General features: G+C 43.4%; 2 long non-coding RNA genes across 3 annotated transcripts; one reads left to right on the top strand and one right to left on the bottom strand.

Moving 5' to 3' along the window:
* Positions 1-984: 984 nt before the first annotated feature.
* LOC149127977 (uncharacterized) lies at positions 985-13,249 on the bottom strand. Of its 2 annotated transcripts, none has more exons than XR_016229653.1 (3): positions 12,900-13,249; positions 3,393-3,537; positions 985-1,362 (listed from the first exon to the last, which is right to left on the bottom strand). It is a non-coding gene; the product is annotated as an uncharacterized LOC149127977 (long non-coding RNA). The 2 variants fall into 2 exon arrangements; XR_016229652.1 differs by lacking the exon at positions 985-1,362 and adding an exon at positions 1,389-2,018.
* Positions 13,027-15,798, top strand: LOC149127976 (uncharacterized). Its single transcript, XR_016229654.1, has 3 exons — positions 13,027-13,164; positions 13,431-13,507; positions 15,250-15,798. It is a non-coding gene; the product is annotated as an uncharacterized LOC149127976 (long non-coding RNA).
* Positions 15,799-17,534: the final 1,736 nt, after the last annotated feature.

Below are 17,534 nucleotides of genomic sequence, written 5' to 3'. Positions count from 1 at the left end.
ATGGTGGCATAGCAGGTTAAGCTGCTGTCAGCAATGCCAGCATCCCATATGGTTACCGGTTGGAGTCTCAAATGCTTCACTTCTTTTTTTTTTAGATTTATTTATTTGTTTGAAAGTCAGAGTTACACACAGAGAGAGGAGAGACAGAGAGAGATCTTCCATCTGCTGGTTCATTCCCCAGTTGGCCACAACGACTGGAGCTGAGCCGATCCGAAGCCAGAAACTTCCTCTGGGAAGCTTCCTCTGGGTCTCCCATGCAGGTGCAGGAGCCCAAGGGCTTGAGCCATTTTTTTTTTTTTTTTTTGACAGGCAGAGTGGACAGTGAGAGAGAGAGACATAGAGAAAGGACTTCCTTTTCCATTGGTTCACTCCTCAATGGCTGCCGCGGCCGGCGCACCAGGCTGATTCGAAGCCAGGAGCCAGGTGCTTCTCCTGGTCTCCCATGTGGGTGTAAGGCCCAAGGACCTGGGCCATCCTCCACTGCATTCCCGGGCCACAGCAGAGAGCTTGCCTGGAAGAGGGGCAACCAGGACAGAATCCGGCGCCCCGACCGGGACTAGAACCCAGGGTGCCTGCGCCGCAGGTGGAGGATTAGCCTAGTGAGCTGCGGCACCAGCCTAGCCATTTTCTACTGCTTTCCCAGGCCATAGCAGAGAGCTGGATCGGAAATCGAGCAGCTGGGTCTCAAACTGGCACCCATATGGGATGCTGACGCCACAGGCAGAGGTTTTACCTGCTACACCACAGCGCCAGCCCAAATGCTTCACTTTTGATCCAACTCCATGCTAATGTGCCTGGGAAAGCCGAGGATGACCCTAGTCCTTGGACCTCACAGGATGGAGTTTCAGGCTCCTGGCCTAGCCTTGGCTGTTGCAGGCATTTGGAGAGTGAACCAGTGGATTGAATATTTATTTCTATCTCTGTTTCTCCCTCCCTTCCTCCTTCCCTCTCTCTGTAACTTTGCCTTTCAAATAAACAAATAAGTCTTAATTTAAAAAAAAGTTTATTTGAAAGGCAGAGTGACAGGAACTAATAAATAAAGAGGAGAGAAAGAGAAAGAGAGAGAGAGAGTCATCTATCTGTTTGTTCACTCCTGAAGTGGAAGCCGGAAGCCAGGAACACGTTCCAGGATCTCCCACATGGGTTGCAGTGGGCCTGAGAACTTGGGCGATCTTCCCCTGTCTTCAATGGCACATTAACAGGGAGCTTGATCAGAAAAGAAGCAGCTGGGACATGCACCGGTGCTGGTGTCACAACCTGTGTCTTAACCTGCTGTGCCTTAACAACCCCTTTGCTGAGTTTTTAGTTTGCCTTCTGGCCTTAGAAGACTCCAGTTCATACATAAATGTGTTCTTAACAAACCTGCAAGAAATACACAATGTATGAATAGGCAATATGGCGAAGACTCTCTTAAGGAAAAGTAAAATGTCAAAATCCAGTATTAGAAGGGAAATAAGAAAATGGATCATTTATCACATTCTAAAAGCATTTGATAGTGTCCATTTATACAGTGAATATCAAGCTATATATAAAATGTTTTGACTTGACATAAAAAATTGCACACAACTTTTCAGGAACGCATTTGCTGCCCAGAAGCTATATATATGGATTTAATATCTGATCTTTCACACACAATTATTAAAAATGCACAACTGACTAGTGTTGTGTTTCTGGATATGAAAACAAAACAATCATCCTTAACCTAAGAAATTTAAAAGCAAGGAGTATGAGATGAGATCGGTGTGAAGGTTACGGAAGCATGTGAGTATAAATCCATTCATTTGGACCACGGCAGCTGACAGGTGCTGTGCCTCTCCCATACACGGAATGTATTTACTTATCCATCTTGTCTCATTCTGTTCCATCTGATGACTAGAGAGGTGTGGATGGTGAGGTTGGCCTGGGGCTCACGGTGGGAGGTGGGGGAATCCATGGAGTCCCATCAGTGCCACTTCCTGAGCTGCATTGTTCCTTATGCTCAATCAACGCACATCTCCTGGGAAGAGGCAGTTCCACTCCTGTTTTTTTAAACAGGAGAAATAGGAAGGTCAAAGAGGGCGAATTAATTGAAAAATTTACGGCAAAGACGAGGTTAGGATCCTTGTTTGTGGCAGACTTTAGCAAGCCAAGGAACTGTCCAATGTCTGCAAAACTTAAGTCACTTTACAAAATCATATAGATGGGTCTCCCTCACCTGTTCTGCTCTTTCATGTTCTCATATGGTGCTGTCTTACATCATAGGGATGCATCCTGCTTATCTCTCAGTTTATTTCCTGCCCTTTCTCTTCTGAAAAGAAAATGGAATGCACTAAGCCAATATAGACACTTCGCCCCTGCAGACTGCTGTGTAAAACAGAGAGAAGCTGTTCCTGGTGGTTCTCTATTTTGAATTCCAAGAGAAGGCAATGCCAGTCCTCTCTCTGGTGCTCTGCAGCTTCTCAAACAAAAGGGATGCAGTGGGGAGGTTGTGGTTAAATGTGAGTTTTCCTCTGTCTCTCTCACTGTTTAACTCTGTCAAAAAAATGTGATTTTTCAAGGCCATAGGAGATGAAGACATCAAGGACTCAGAGATTAGTATGTTCAAGGGAGAGAGAGAGAGAGAGAGAGAAGAGAGAAGAGGGAAGAAAGGAGAGAGAGAGAGAGAGAGAGAGAGAGAGAGAGAGAGAGAGAGAAAGAGAAAGAAAGAGAGAAAGAAGAGAGCAGCCCACTGTGTGTGTTGATAAAGTTGGGGTATAGAGAAAGATTGTAGAAACTGAACATTGTCTTCAAGGAATGGAAAAAATAACAAGGCTGTATGAAAGGGATACAGAATTATATGTTTCAAAATAGTGCCTCTTTCCCCTAAGTGGGGCTAACAAGTGCTTCCTCACATGTCCAGCAAGGAAGAGTTGTTATACCAAATATTCTGTGCCAAGAATTGGCCTATAAAATGCCATAAGGAAAGGACAAAAGATGTGGAAGGTTCGTGGTATTCTCTGAGGACAGCTAGATTGTTGCCAGAGCTGGAAGTTAAAGGGGCCATTTAGTGCGGAATGTGAGGTTGGAGGTGAGTGTGTTCACTATGACCCGGGTGTTCTCTGGGGTATTGTGGAATACTCTGAAGACTGGGGAGCCATATACATAATAATGCATCAGAGTATAATATGGCAGAAGGGACTCCATCTTGGTAAACAGGAGTGTGTGCCAAGGACATTTAGCTGAATTCATGATCACAAAACAACAATTACAGGTCCCTAAGTGAAAGGAAGCTTCTCACCTTCTCAAAAGTTAGTTGTGGCAAGAGTATTAATCTTTTATCTTCTATTATTAGTGTTGGAAAGGTAGAGAGAGAGAGAGAGAAATAAAGACATACAGAGAGCTTCCATCCACTGATTTACTCCTCCAGTACCCACCACAGGCAAAACCAGGAGGCAGGAACTTGATCCAGGTATCCCATGCAGGTGGCAGCACCCAACAGCTTGAACGTCACCGAGACCTTCCAGTGTGTGCAGACGCAGAAAGCTGAAATCAGGAGTCAGCCAGGATTGAATCCAGGTGCTGCAATGAGGGACACAGGTATATTAACCACCAGGATAAACATCCACTCCCCTGTGCCCTGAGTATTCATCCTGGGGAAGGTTCAATTCCATTAATCTTGTGTTTGCTGCTTTTCAATTGTGGTCTCAGATTTGTGGTTTATTCCCTCTGTGTGCATGTAACTCATAGACTTACCAATTTCAGAATCCTGGAGTCTGGATGGAGGAGCAAACCCAAGGCCTTTATATTTTATTTTTTAAAGATTTATTTATTTGAAAGGTCTTTTTAGTTATTTTCCAAATTGTGATTCTCCCCTGTGATTGGTGAGGCTGGTGGAAAAAAAGGACGATGTTTGAATGTCTAAGAGAGTCGTAAAATTCCATATGAAATGAGAGATGTATTTTAAACTACTTTCTACAAGACTTTTTTTTTTTTTGCTAAATTTTACAAACTTGTTCCAAATATCTTGGTTTAAAAAAATTATATTTGGTCCAACAAGAACAAAGGGGGCTTGGCAAATGTAGTTATCATAGCTGGGAAGGAATGTTGAAAAGATTCTCAAGTTCTTAAAATATTGATACACTATCCCATGAGCACTCATGAAGGTGAAACAGAGAAGTTGGAAGACTACTTGCATGGGTGGATAATGCTGTTAGTCTCAGTCAATGCTCTTTACTCCAGCCAGACAAAACTGCACACACTCTAACAGTGCCTCAGATCCCCCATGATATATTTCATTTTCTTTCAGCCAAGTTGTCAGAGAGTCCTTGCTAAGTGTCTCATCCAAGTATGCTTTCCAAGCACAAAGGACAGGTACAGGAAGGATATCACCAGTTGTTTTTTTTGTTTGTTTGTTTGTTTGTTTGTTTTTTTTTTTTTTTTTGACAGGCAGAGTGGACAGTGAGAGACAGAGAGACAGAGAGAAAGGTCTTCCTTTACTGTTGGTTCACCCTCCAATGGCCGCTGGGGCCGGCGCGCTGCAGCCGGCGCACCGCGCTGATCCGAAGCCAGGAGCCAGGTGCTTCTCCTGGTCTCCCATGGGTTGCAGGACCCAAGCACTTGGGCCATCCTCCACTGCACTCCCTGGCCACAGCAGAGAGCAGTACTGGAAGAGGAGCAACTGGGACAGAATCCGGCACCCCGACTGGGACTAGGACCCGGTGTGCCGGAGCCGCAAGGCGGAGGATTAGCCTATTCAGCTGCAGCGCCGGCTAGATATCACCAGTTTTAGTCAGTAAAGGCAATGAGCCACAATGTCTAACCATACACATCTGTAGTTGCTACCAGGTCCTTGCAGAACAGCTGAATGAAATCTGCCTCCTTACACTCCTGATTAAGCGAAATGGAGCTTCTCACATATTCTGCTTTCTTTTGTTTCCATTTTTTTTGCTCCTTTCCCACCTCTCCCCTCACATCAGGGAATACTGAGAATTACAGAATTGAAAGAGGCAGGGCATGGCTTCTCCTCCAGGCCTAGGGGAAGCACAGCACTTTTAACACCTTACGTGGGGAATCCTGGCCTCTAGAGCTGGGAACACATCTTTTTGACTTAAGTCATCCACTTTGTATTCATTACAGCATCCAAAGGAAACAAATACGCTACCCCAGGTATTTCAAACAGGAAGACATTCCGTATCCGCAGCAGGTGATCATGACGTCATCAGAGGAGCTATAGGGCCAGGTGTCAGGGGCTGTAACCAGGTCATCCAGAGGCCTCTAAACTGCCAGAGACGGTTGGCAGGGTCACCATAGCCCCTTAGTTCTGCAACTGGCAACTAGGCTGTGGAACACAGTGTCTGACCAGATGTTAACTGCCACAGCTATGGGCATGGAGGGGGCAGTTAGAAGGAACCTATAGGAAAATGGGACATAACATGAGGTGGGGGAATGTGTGGAAAATACAACAAACAGTATCTAGCAGTGCACAGGGAACTATTGTAAATATACCATAACTAGCTGCCAGTGACACCACAGTGGGTGCCAGTCCTGAGGAAGAGGTAGGTATACAATGGTGCATGCTAGCTAAATATTAACTCTTGTCACAACTAATTTTAATACAATTGGAAAAGCGATTATGATATTCCAGTGCAGTATTGTAGGGAAGGCAATGCAATTTTGAGGTCAACTTGTTGATGGCCTGATTCTTGGGTTGGGGGCTAGATAGAAAATTCTATACTGGCTGAGATTTAGTCAGAAAAGGGTTAGCAGGCTCCATATTTGTGGAAAAAGTTAAGTGTATTGCAAGTCTCTCCAATATGCACCATCATCACTTCTAAGATGCCATTAATTTGAAGACATGTTGTTTCTTCATGAATCACTGAGAAAGAAAATAAATGATGACAATTTAACTATGACATGACATTTATTACAATATACATTCCAAATTAAGAAATGCAAGAAAGTGTTAAAAAATTTGCAAGTTGTTCATGGCTGGTGTCCTGGCATAGCTGGTAAGTCCCCTGCCTACAGTGCTGACATCCAGGTTGCTAACAACAAACACACAACAAACAAACAAAAGCCAAAAACAATATACAGTCCAAACTGAGAGATGTTAAAATGCGGAAAAGGTGCTTATTGTAGAATCAGTGAACTCCAAAATCAGGGTGAGATGACTGACATTCAAGCTTGTGGACATGATTTCACTAGAAATATCGGCAATGGAAAAATCCAATAAAACATAACTCATATTATTCCACGTTACTCTAAGTCCTGTTTGTATGAGTACAAATGTAATCATTGTGCAGAATGCAGAAAATACAAGAAAGCAATCAAAATCATGAGTATAGGCACATGGGCACCACGGAAACTCATTTCAGTGAGAGCAAGATTTAGGAAAATATGGAATTCTCGTCCAACTGGCTTCCTTTCTACCACTGCAAAAAGAGGTTTAAAAAATTACATAAAGATTGTTGCTACTTTTTGTTTTGCTTAATGGATTCTTCTTGCCTCCTCTGGAGCAGTGATTTTCACTTTAATAAATAGCTAATTTTATGACACTTTTTATAGCATAATGAATGAATGAGACATGAATGCATTGCCCTTTTTGCAAACATTTGCTAACTTAGCATAGGCGCTTTTTGCCAGGATTATTTCTTCATACTTCATGATTTCTCTTATCTCTGCCTAGCCAAGCTAGAGCTTGTAAGAATAGCCTATTAGTGAAATAATACATGGGAAAATTCTGATTCAATGTCTATTGCATAGAACATGCTCAGAAAATGGTAGTTAGTGCTCACATTATTAACAAAAATGTAGGATTTAAATTTAGTAGCACTTCTGTAAATGGATGATATGAAAATAAATAAGACAAAGCCAACTGCAGTTTCATCATTTATTAACTGTGGAAACAGCACAGCAGCCACAATCTCTGAGCCTCGGCTTTCTCATGTATAAATAAGGAATCATGCTGTCCCGTAAATCTGAAATAGTTGTTGAATTAACTGAATCTAATATAGAAAAATGTCCAGAATAGTATTTAGCACACTCAGGTCCTATCATTTCCTTGTTTGTCCAATCTCATGCTACTTGGCAGATGTGCCTACCAGGTTTTCCAACAGATGGGATTATTCGGGGCTGGTGTTTTAGCATGAGCAGGTGAAGCTACTCCTGGTTTCAGCCTAGTCCAGCCCCAGTTTGTCAAGGGGAAGTGAACCAGCAGATGGAAGATCACTCTCTCAACTCTGTCACTGACACTCTGCCTTCTAAGTAAATAAAGAAATAAGTCATTAAAACAAAACAAAACCAACGGTATAACTTAATTCCAAGCACCACACAGACTGAAACATCATAGAAATAGTAAAAAGTAAGCTGTCCAGGACAAGTTAGGGTTAATGAAAGAGACAATGATTCCCATGCTTGCTGCTTTTCCTCCAATGCTATGTCACAGGAGACTGGTGATGAAGGCAGTCACTATGGCCACTAATTCAGATGTGGTTTAGCTGGATGCCTCTGGTTCAGGGATTTTCACGAGGTTGAAGTTAGGCAGCTGGCTGGGCTTTGATCCCATGTGAAGGCTCTAATGTGCTGGGGGTGTCCAGGTGATCATTATTTTTTAAAGAAAATATTTACATTGTATATATTTGAAGGCAGACTTATGGCAGGTGGAAGACAGAGAGAGAGGCAGAGAGAGCAAGAGGGGGAGAGAAAAATAGAGAGAGAGAAAGAGAGGGGGGAGAGAGAGGGAGAGACAGAGAGAAGTAGAGAGAGATCTAGCCTCTGGTTTACTCCCCAAATGTTTACAACAGCTAGGACTGGCCAGACCAAAGCCTGGAGCCAGGAGCTTCATCTGGGTCTCCCACATGGGTGCAGGGAACCAAACCATCTTCTGCTGCTTTCCCAGGCACAGTAGCAGGGAACTGGAAGTGGAGCAGCCAGGATACAAACTGTCATTTATATGGGATTCTGGCACCACAGGCAGCAGCTTAACCAGCTAGCCACAGTGCTGGCCCCTGGGGTGTCTACTTTTGAGCTCATTTGAGTGACTGTTGTCAGGTTTCTTTTTCTTGTTATGAGCAACTCTATGAGAGAAACTCTTATGACAAGACAGCTGGCTTTGGCTAGGAAAGTGATCCAAGAAAGAGAAAAAACGACTTGGCGGTTTGAAATCGCAGGAACATATGCACTCCCAGTTCTGAAGGCCAGATATCAGAAATCAAGGTGTGAGTGAGGATGTTTGCTCTGAAAGCATGAAAAGTTTTTCTTCTCTCCTAGCAATCCTTAACATTCCCTGGTGTGTAGATGCATAACTCCAGCCTGTGCCTCTATGGTTGTGTCTGTCTCCAAGTCTCCCTGTGTCCAGTTTTCTTCCATTTTAAAGAAGTCATCACATCAGGCTCTTTCTTCATCATTTTGACCTCATCTTAACTTGAGTCCATTTTCAAAGACCCCATTTCCAAATAAGTTTATAATTACAGGCCTCCATACTTAGGATGCCGACGTATGTTTTGGCAACCACTGTGGTGTTGTTACCAGTGTGTCCCAGCCTGCCCCAGTGTTCACTTTTGGCAAAAGCATCTCCTGTGATCAATATTATTATTTGTCCTTTGTCACCCTACTTCCTGTGATGGAGACTAGGGAAGAAGGTGTAGATGACATCAGAGGGTCATGTAGTGGGTCTTCCCTGTAAGGAGTATCTCAGGGCAGGGTCACTCTGTAGGTGCCCAGTTACAGTCAGGAGCAGAAAACAAGCCTTTTGGTCTTTTATAACTCATTCCTTTATTTGCATCTGCAGAGACCAACCCAGCAACTGCAGACACACTATGCCAACTCTTTCTTACATAGAAACACTATAGGCAATCCTCTAGCTCTACAATAAGAGGGAAAATATCATCCTACACCCCAGAAGACAGCCTTTAAAGAGGAGGGGAATATTCTGAATAAAGGAAATATCTCCAAAACAGATTTACTCTAAAATTCACCAAAAATTTAGAAAATGGTGAATTAATCCTCTCACCTCGAAGGATATTCATTCTGAAAGGGAAAGCACTGGAGATCCCAGAAGTTCTGATGAAAATAATAAAAATGAATTCTGCATGTAAAGTGCTATGAAATTACTTCTAGGGGAAATTGTGAGATCTTAAAATATTTAAAGGAATTTAAGGGAAAAGGCACACACAGAGAGAACATGCGAGAAAAGGTGATGTGCACCAAAAATCCTAAAAGTCCTGTTTAATATTTTATAGAACTCTAAATTGATAGAAGAAACCTTTTCCTTGTAAAGTGCAGAGCTCAAGGGCTCACAAAGCACCAATTAAAATGAGTAACATGTAACAATTTCCAGACTGAGAATTTTTAAATTTTAAGGCAATGCTAGGGGAAAAAAGTGCTATCCAGCTGTGATTGAACAGGCTGCCCTTTGACCTTCTTTTCTTTCGTATTAGAGTTCATAGCATGTTGAATTGATCTATCCATTCCAACATGTTGAATTGATCTATCCATTCCAACACCAGATTTCTAGGAGGTTATTCATGGGTAAATGAGATAGAAAAACAGTCCTTCTTATTGGGAGTTGCATAAAATATATCAGAAAGGAATCCTCCCTGGGGGGACAAAAAACATATATTTCAGTCAACCGAAGTAATAATCAACTAGTTCAAGAGTGAGAAAATGCAGTCTGGGAAAAAAAAAAGACCCAGAAAAACTGAAGCCATTTAAATAAAGAGTAAATTGTATTTGTCATTAGAAAAATGTGCAAATACAGAAAGTGAATGCTAATATTGTAATTTGTTATCAATAATAATACCACTTATTAAGGCTTGCAGTGGGTTAAAAACTTTAATTACACAATCTCATGTAGTGATTTGGGCCTAAGATCCCAGATGATAGAAATAAAATAAGAGAATTGTCAGGGGAGGCGAGGAATGGGAGAAAATGGCATGCTAAATTTCTTTTCACACAAATGGTGAAGACAATAGATATTGTTTTATTCCTCACTATTGCCAATTAGGGAAAATAGATACAATTTCATGCACATATATATTTAGTAACAAGCAAAAACAATTGGACTCATACATTCTGACTCGCTCTATAAGAAAGGGAGCCAAGAATGAACAGCTCTGAAGTGACAAAAAGAAATCACTGCTGTTTTGTTGGGGGCCATTCCTGCCCGGTTGCCCATCTGCTTTCAGGACTGCCCTGACCCACTGGCTCAGGCAGGATCACATCTGTAGTCCTTTCTTCATCAAGAAATGGCATCAGTGGCCCGCCCCACGGCTCACCAGGCTAATCCTCCGCCTGCGGCGCCGGCACCCCAGGGTTCTAGTCCTGGTCGGGGTGCCAGATTCTATCCCGGTTGCTCCTCTTCCAGGCCAGCTCTCTGCTGTGGCCCGGGGAGTGCAGTGGAGGATGGCCCAAGTCCTTGGGCCCTGTACCTGCATGGGAGACCAGGAGAAGTGCCTGGCTCCTGGCTTCCGATTGGCGCAGAGCGCTGGCCATAGCAGCAATTTGGGGAGTGAACCAACGGAAGGAAGACCTTTCTCTCTGTCTCTCTCTCTCACTGTCTAACTGTGGCTGTCAAAAAAAAAAAAAAAAAGAAAAGAAAAGAAAGAAATAGCATCAGCAATATCCCTTCCCTTCTCCCTGCAGAGGTATCTGGTTAATATTAAGATGTTTCGTGGTCAGAGTCTTCAGTAGCTGGGACTTCGGGTCCAAAACAAAGCCCCCAAAAGTAAAAGATTCATTTCCATTAAGTTAGATTAATCTGGAGCATGGCTGGGAAAAATGGACTCTGACTGGAAAACCTGTCTGAATGGGCAGAAAATATTGAGCTATATTAAGCAATTAAGAAAATCGCTCCTTAAACCCCCAAAGTGCAAAATCAAAGATCCAAGCAAATGGAAGCCAATGGCTACCGAACTGTTAGCATCATCTAAAGACTACAAAGCAGTTACCATATATTATGTACAATGCTGAGTGGTGAACCAATATATTTTTGGGCAGATATGCACTTACCCCATCTCCAAATCATTGAGAATACTAAACTGTCCTGCAGATTTATAACACCCTGGTGTCCAGAAACTTTCATGTTCAATATTCCAACCTTATTTTTGTTTCATCTTAAAATGTGGTGATTTACTTCCAGGGTCAGTAGTGGCTATCTGTTATTTAAGAGTCAAACACCATATACATACAGTTTGATTATTATTTTTATGTTTCGATCACTGGGATGGGGGTGGAAACCCACTCATTCTTGTCTGTTTTTTTTTTTATCTTTTTTTTTTTTTTGACAGGTAGAATTATAGACAGTGAGAGAGAGACAGAGAGAAAGGTTTTCCTTCCGTTGGTTCACTCCCCTAATGGCGCTGCACCACCAATCCAAAGCCAGGAGCCAGGTGTTTCCTCCTGGTTTCCCATGCTGATGCAGGGACCCAAGCACTTGGGCCATCCTCCACTGCCTTCCCGGGCCACAACAGAGAGCTATACTGGAAGAGGAGCAACCCGGACAGAATCTGACGCCCCAACCAGGACTAGAACCCAGGGTGCTGGCCCCACAGGTGGAGGATTAGCCAAGTGAGCCATGGCGCCGGCCCTCTTGTCTGGTTTAAGATCTACATGTAAGGATACATTCTTCAGGGCCAGTAGAACATATCTTGGAGAATGAATCCTCCATGTTAATGTTTTGTCTTTAACAACAACAACAACAACAAAAGACCTCTGGTTTCTCACACCCTATCTTAAAAGACCTTTGAGGATAATTCTAGCTTGTTGGGTTTGAAAGGGAGAGATGGGGGTCCATGAAAATGCAGGCACATGTTTGGAATTGGTACCTGTTGCTCCCCCTCTTCGTGGAGGAACGACACAGGACCCTGCATTGTTCTTTTGTCTGCTCGGCCCTCCCCGGGTTTGCTGCTGGTTCTTCCCGGGTTGGCTACCGACCCTTCCACCTCCGTGGAAGGGCGGTTCCCCCTGCCACTTTCCCCACTTCCGCGGGGGAGCAGCACACCGCCGGCCGGCTCTCTCAGGGGCTGCACAGGTGTTCCTTCAGATAGATGTTCCTGGTGCATGTTGTCTCTCTCCTCCTTTATAGTCCTCTTCCACCAATCCCAACTCTGCTACCCACACGCCGAGTATGCTGCTCTCCTGCAATCAGGAGCAGGTCCTGCTGTTTATTGGTTGAACTGGAGGCAGCTGTGTAGAAGCTGTTTCCTCCTCTCCCAGCGCCATATTGTGGGAGAGCAGATGCATAGAATAAGTCTTAATTCCAGTAACTTAGTCTAGTCCGAGTTGCTCCCAGTTGCTCCCCACAGTACCCATAGCCAAGAAGTGCATACTTGTCCACTGGACTCAAAAGACATTGACTGCTTTGGCAGAAGGATATCAAAAAATACCTGTGAATGTTGATTGAGGCAGTCAGAATCCCAAGACACCACACAGATTGTAATGAAAGAAAACCCAGTGAGCATTAAGGAATGTTGGCGATAAAGCCAAGATCCTCCTATCGGAAGGTAGCACAGGGGAAAGCAAAACAAGACGAAGAAAAATGAGAACTTCCATGGGGGTGAGAGTAATAGAGGCTTCCAGAAATAATTGCAAAATCACTTTAGGGAATTCTAGACACAAAGGAAATTCTGTTTGAGGGCCAGAAAGGCATCATCTTCCTTGTCCAGCAAAGCCTTCACTGTGCCTTAGTACCTGTTGAATTCCCTGCGTTAGTATCATATCTAACTCACAGTGGCTGCTCAGTACTTGTTGAGAACTGAATGCAAAAACAAGGGATCTGCAGTGTGGAGGCAGAGCTGCCTGCGTCAGAGACGACTGTCTGCGGATCTCGTCTCAGTGATGAGCCACTTAGTATCTCACCACCCTGTAAACATGCCAGCCAGAGCGAGAGCAGTCAGGGCTGACAGGGCGATCCCACATACGAAGGGAGACTCAAGAAGACTGACCTTGGTCGGCGCCGCGGCTCTCTAGGCTAATCCTCCGCCTTGCAGCGTCGGCACACCAGGTCCTAGTCCCGGTCGGGGTTCCGGATTCTGTCCCGTTTGCCCCTCTTCCAGGCCAGCTCTCTGCTGTGGCCTGGGAAGGCAGTGGAGGATGGCCCAAGTGCTTGGGCCCAGCACCTGCATGAGAGACCAGGAGGAGGCACCTGGCTCCTGCCTTCAGATCAGCGCAGTGCGCCGGCTGCAGCGGCCATTGAAGGGTGAACCAACGGTAAAGGAAGACCTTTCTCTCTGTCTCTCTCTCTCACTGTCCACTCTGCCTGTCCAAAAAAAAAAAAAAAAAAAAGAAAAAGAAAACTGAGCTAACCTTGCCAATGCTAGGATCAGGCTGTCTGGAACTGCACAAGGCTTCCGGAAATTTTCTTAGCTTTACACTCTTAATATTGCTAACCTGAGAATGTTATCTTGCATGGAAATTTAAAAAGTTGCCCCAACTCAGAAGGTAATTTATATTTTTGTTTGTTTTTTTTTTTCCAGAGACACCTCTTTGGAGGAGACCCAGAGAATCTCATACTCTAATCTGGAGGCACACACTTGGGGTTCCTGCAACTGAGGTGGGAGAGTTGGTGATGGGATTTGGGAGGAAGAAGCAAGCAGGACAAGTCCTGAGGAGTGGGAGGGGAAAACAGTGACCTAGCATACGGCCCCTCAACAGTTAAAGCACAGTTGTACTGCGGGAGGCCCAGCTTCCTCTGGAAAAAACACAAATGCCCTGTCACTGTTTCTACTGTGCAAGCTTTGGCAACAGTAAATTAAGGGAAGATGACTTAACTGATTTTTGCAGCTGAAAGGATAATAATTAGAATTATATTCGAGTCATTCTGATCTAGAAATATCCTTAGTGATGTACGCTTTGGAAGCCCTCATGGTTCCCTTTTCTATTATGTAACAGAAATATTCAAAACGTCTGTGAGAAGGAAGGGACCCTCAAACAGGCAAACACAAAAGCCCACAAGGACTCCAATTCAAAAATGAGGAAAGGGCTTCAATAGACCTTTCCCCAGGGATGCTGTCCAAACGACAACACGCATGTAAAAGATGTCAACATTGCTAATAATCAGAGAAAGGAAAATCCAAAGCTCTGTAAAATATCACCTCACAGCCATTCAGACTGCTGTTCTCAAAACACCTAGAAAATAACACGCGCTATCGAGGATGTGGAGAACTCAGAATCTTTGTGTACTGATGCTGGGAATGTAAAGTGATGCAGTTGGTGTGGAAAACAAAGAGTTTAAAAAATCCTATATCCAAACACTGTATATATCTAGAAAGTTGAAACAGGATCTTGAAGAGATATTTGTGTGCCCATATTTTTAGTAGCAGGGATCACAATAGTCAAGATTAGTCAAGTCCATTGACAGAGGAATGGATAAAGAAAATGGGCCTCGTACAGAAAAGCACAATGGAATAGTAGCTGACTTTAAAAAGGAGGGGTGAGTCTGACAGGTGGTTCAATCTAGATGAACTTGGAAGACAATATGCTAAGTGCAATAAGTAAGACACATAAGATAAATGCAGTTGAATTCCACTTATTGAGGTATCTGAGCTAGTCAGAGGGACGATGAGGAACAGGGGAGCTGTTGTTTAATCAACAGGTGGAAAAATGACATGGGCCAGGAGGATTTTGGTAACAAACTCAGGATCCCAATCTCAGAAGTGACAAATCCACTTGCTTTTCTTATTAGCTCAGGAAGGCAGACCTGGTTTCTAAGCCTACTCAATGGTTAAGAGTTTAATTCACAAGTGAAATCCCATCCTGACTGCTTGACTGAAATTTTGGAAAAACTTTTCACCAGTGAATTTTAAGAACTTGTTGAGAACTTGCTTTTAGTGATCCAGGGAGAATTCCCATCTCAGTCCCACATTTAAAAAAGATCAGGTGCCCATTTAGGGAAATGTTCATGTTGAATGTGGGGTCACCACCTATTTTCAGGTTTGGAAATCACGTGTCCCCCATCAGGAAAGTAGGAGGGGCTTGAGTGCCTCCTGCATGTCCAACAGAACCCAGAACCTGTCCAGCTTCTCAGGTCAGCCCAAAGAGTCCAGTTTGGCCTTGAAGTTGGTTGGTTCCTATCAGAACTCTACAACTCCAGGATACCCTGGGCTTGCAATGAAGTCCAAAGGCTGCTTCCAATCCTGCTTTGCTTTAGCCCTGCCTCTCTCTCCCTGAAGTTTAGGGTGGCTAGTGTTTACAAAAATAGCATCATATGACTTAGTGCTAGGGCCTGACAGTTGGAAAGCCAAACATTTTGGAAATTAAGCAGAACTGGATAACAACTTTCTTTTTTCCCAACAGGAAAATACTTGTGCTCCCCATTGCACAGGGTGCTCTGTTGTCACAATGAATCACACTGGAGGTGGACCCAGGAATTCATTTGTGATGACCAAACAATAATGAGTGTTGGGTTTCTGATGTTCCTGAGAGCTCTGGGAATCCATCACTGTAAGGTTGTTGGTGAGACAACTTCTGGGAGTTGTTACATTTTTCTGACAAGGATGTGGGCTGTGAGGTTAGACCTACATGCACTGGAGTCTCCACTCTAGCACCTGGTGGATTTGTGACTAGCTTTTTGTTAAGTCACAATTTCCTTATTTTTAAAGGATAAGTAAATACTTTGTCACATACCATTTTAATCATAATGTTTGGCATGCAGTAGATATTCTATTAATTTTTGTTTCCTTTTGCATTCTTATAAAGAAATAGAGATCTGTTACGCCATAAACAAGAGTGTCAGTTTGTTAAGTCAACAACAGGAGTCACTGTGCACTTACTCCTCATGTAGGATCTCTGTTCTTAATGTGCTGTACACTGTAATTTAATGCTATAACTAGTACTCAAACAGTATTTTACACTTTGTGTTTCTGTATGGATGCAAACTGTTGAAATCTTTAGTTAATATATACTAAATTGATCTTCTGTATATAAAGATAATTGAAAATGAATCTTGATGTGAATGGAATGGGAGAGGGAGCGGGAGTTGGGAGGGTTGCGGGCAGGAGGGAAGTTATGGGGGGGGAGGAAGCCATTGTAATCCATAAACTCTATTTTGTAAATTTATATTTGCTCAATAAAAGTTTAAAAAAAGATAATAGCTTTTCCTCCCAAAAGACTCATACCTGAATGGGTTTTAAAACTGCACAGAAAACCAGTATTTTTGCAGTTGTTTTGGTGGTAGTGGTAATGGTTTGTTTTTCCTTTTCAATCCTTGGATTATTTTCAATTGCATGTCTTAATTTTCTCTTTAATTTGATGGTACCTATGAATAGATGTTAAATATCTACACATAATTATATTTGTTTCTGATAGCTCTATTTCCTACCAATCTTTTTTTTAAGATTTATTTATTTATTTATTTGAAAGCCAGAGTTACAGAGAGGCAGAGGCAGAGAGAGAGGGGGAGATCTTCCATCCACTGGTTCACGCCTCAGATAGCCATAATGGCCAAAGCTGAGCTGATCCAAAGCCAGGAGCCACAAGCCTCTTCAGGGTCTCCCACATTTGTGCAGTGGCCATCTTCCACTGCTTTCCAAGTTCATAGCAGAGAGCTGGATAGGAAGTGGAGCAGCTGGGACTTGAACCAGCAGCCATATGGGTGACTTCACTTGCTGCGCCACTTCACTGGCCCTTCTCGTACCAATCTTGTAGGGCCCTGCCCATGATACGTTCCCTGACCAATGCCATTTATATGTGGGTCTATGTTGTGACTTTGACAGTCAGCCAGACACTGAAACACTCCTTCACTTGTGCAGCTTAGGCAGAGAAGGACTATCTTCTGCAACCCAGCTTGCCCAAGGGGTCAGGGAAAATAGTGGAGGGCACTGCCAGCTGAAGGTCCACCTCCAGGCCCGTCTTGAGAGGAAGAAGTGGGCTCTGGAGGGCTGTTTAGTCTACAAGGAAAATGCTGGCAGGCGGGAAGCAAAGAGGGACTCCACCACAGTAGATTCAAGTCAAAGGAATTGAGAAGAAATAAATATGATGAGTCCCAGGCAAACCATCAGTGTTAAGCAAAGAGTAAATTTCAAAGTTTCTCTCCTCCTCCTGAGTTTAGTTCATGTCCTTGAGGTTGGCTTGGAGAAGCATCTGCTCAGGGATTGCAGGCTACACTGCAGAGGCTGGTAACACAGAGACGCAGGCATGGGGGAAGGTTCCCTAGGGTACGAGGAGGATGAGATCCAGGAGGAAGTCTCAGCTCTGGAATCTAAATATCAGCTACATTTGGATTTGTGGCAAAGCCCATCTGAGGACTGATCCTTAGAGACTGGAACAAAATTAACAAGGCAACCACATTGTCAGGTCTTTGAGTTTCTACCTTTCTAATTTCTATTGACTCATTCAAGCACATTATTACACGATAAACACTTCTTCTCTAATTGCTATTTCCATCATTAGAGAGTAAACTATATATAATTATTAGGGACTACTTTCCTTAAGTCATAAGAACCTACTAGGTACCCAGGAAATATTTATTGTTTCATTAACACTGAATCATGGCCAACTTCCAGCCCACGTCAGCATGCATGAACAAATTCCATTTTGTCATGCTCTTTTCCTCCTCATAAATTTATCTGTGATATAAAACT

Source organism: Oryctolagus cuniculus, chromosome 2 (assembly GCF_051225735.1).
Source record: "Oryctolagus cuniculus isolate XC-2025 breed Fujian yellow rabbit chromosome 2, ASM5122573v1, whole genome shotgun sequence".
In the NCBI taxonomy this organism is placed as follows: Eukaryota; Metazoa; Chordata; class Mammalia; order Lagomorpha; family Leporidae; genus Oryctolagus; species Oryctolagus cuniculus.
The sequence above is the reverse complement of the archived record's forward strand: the minus strand, read 5'-3'. Positions and strand labels throughout refer to the sequence as shown.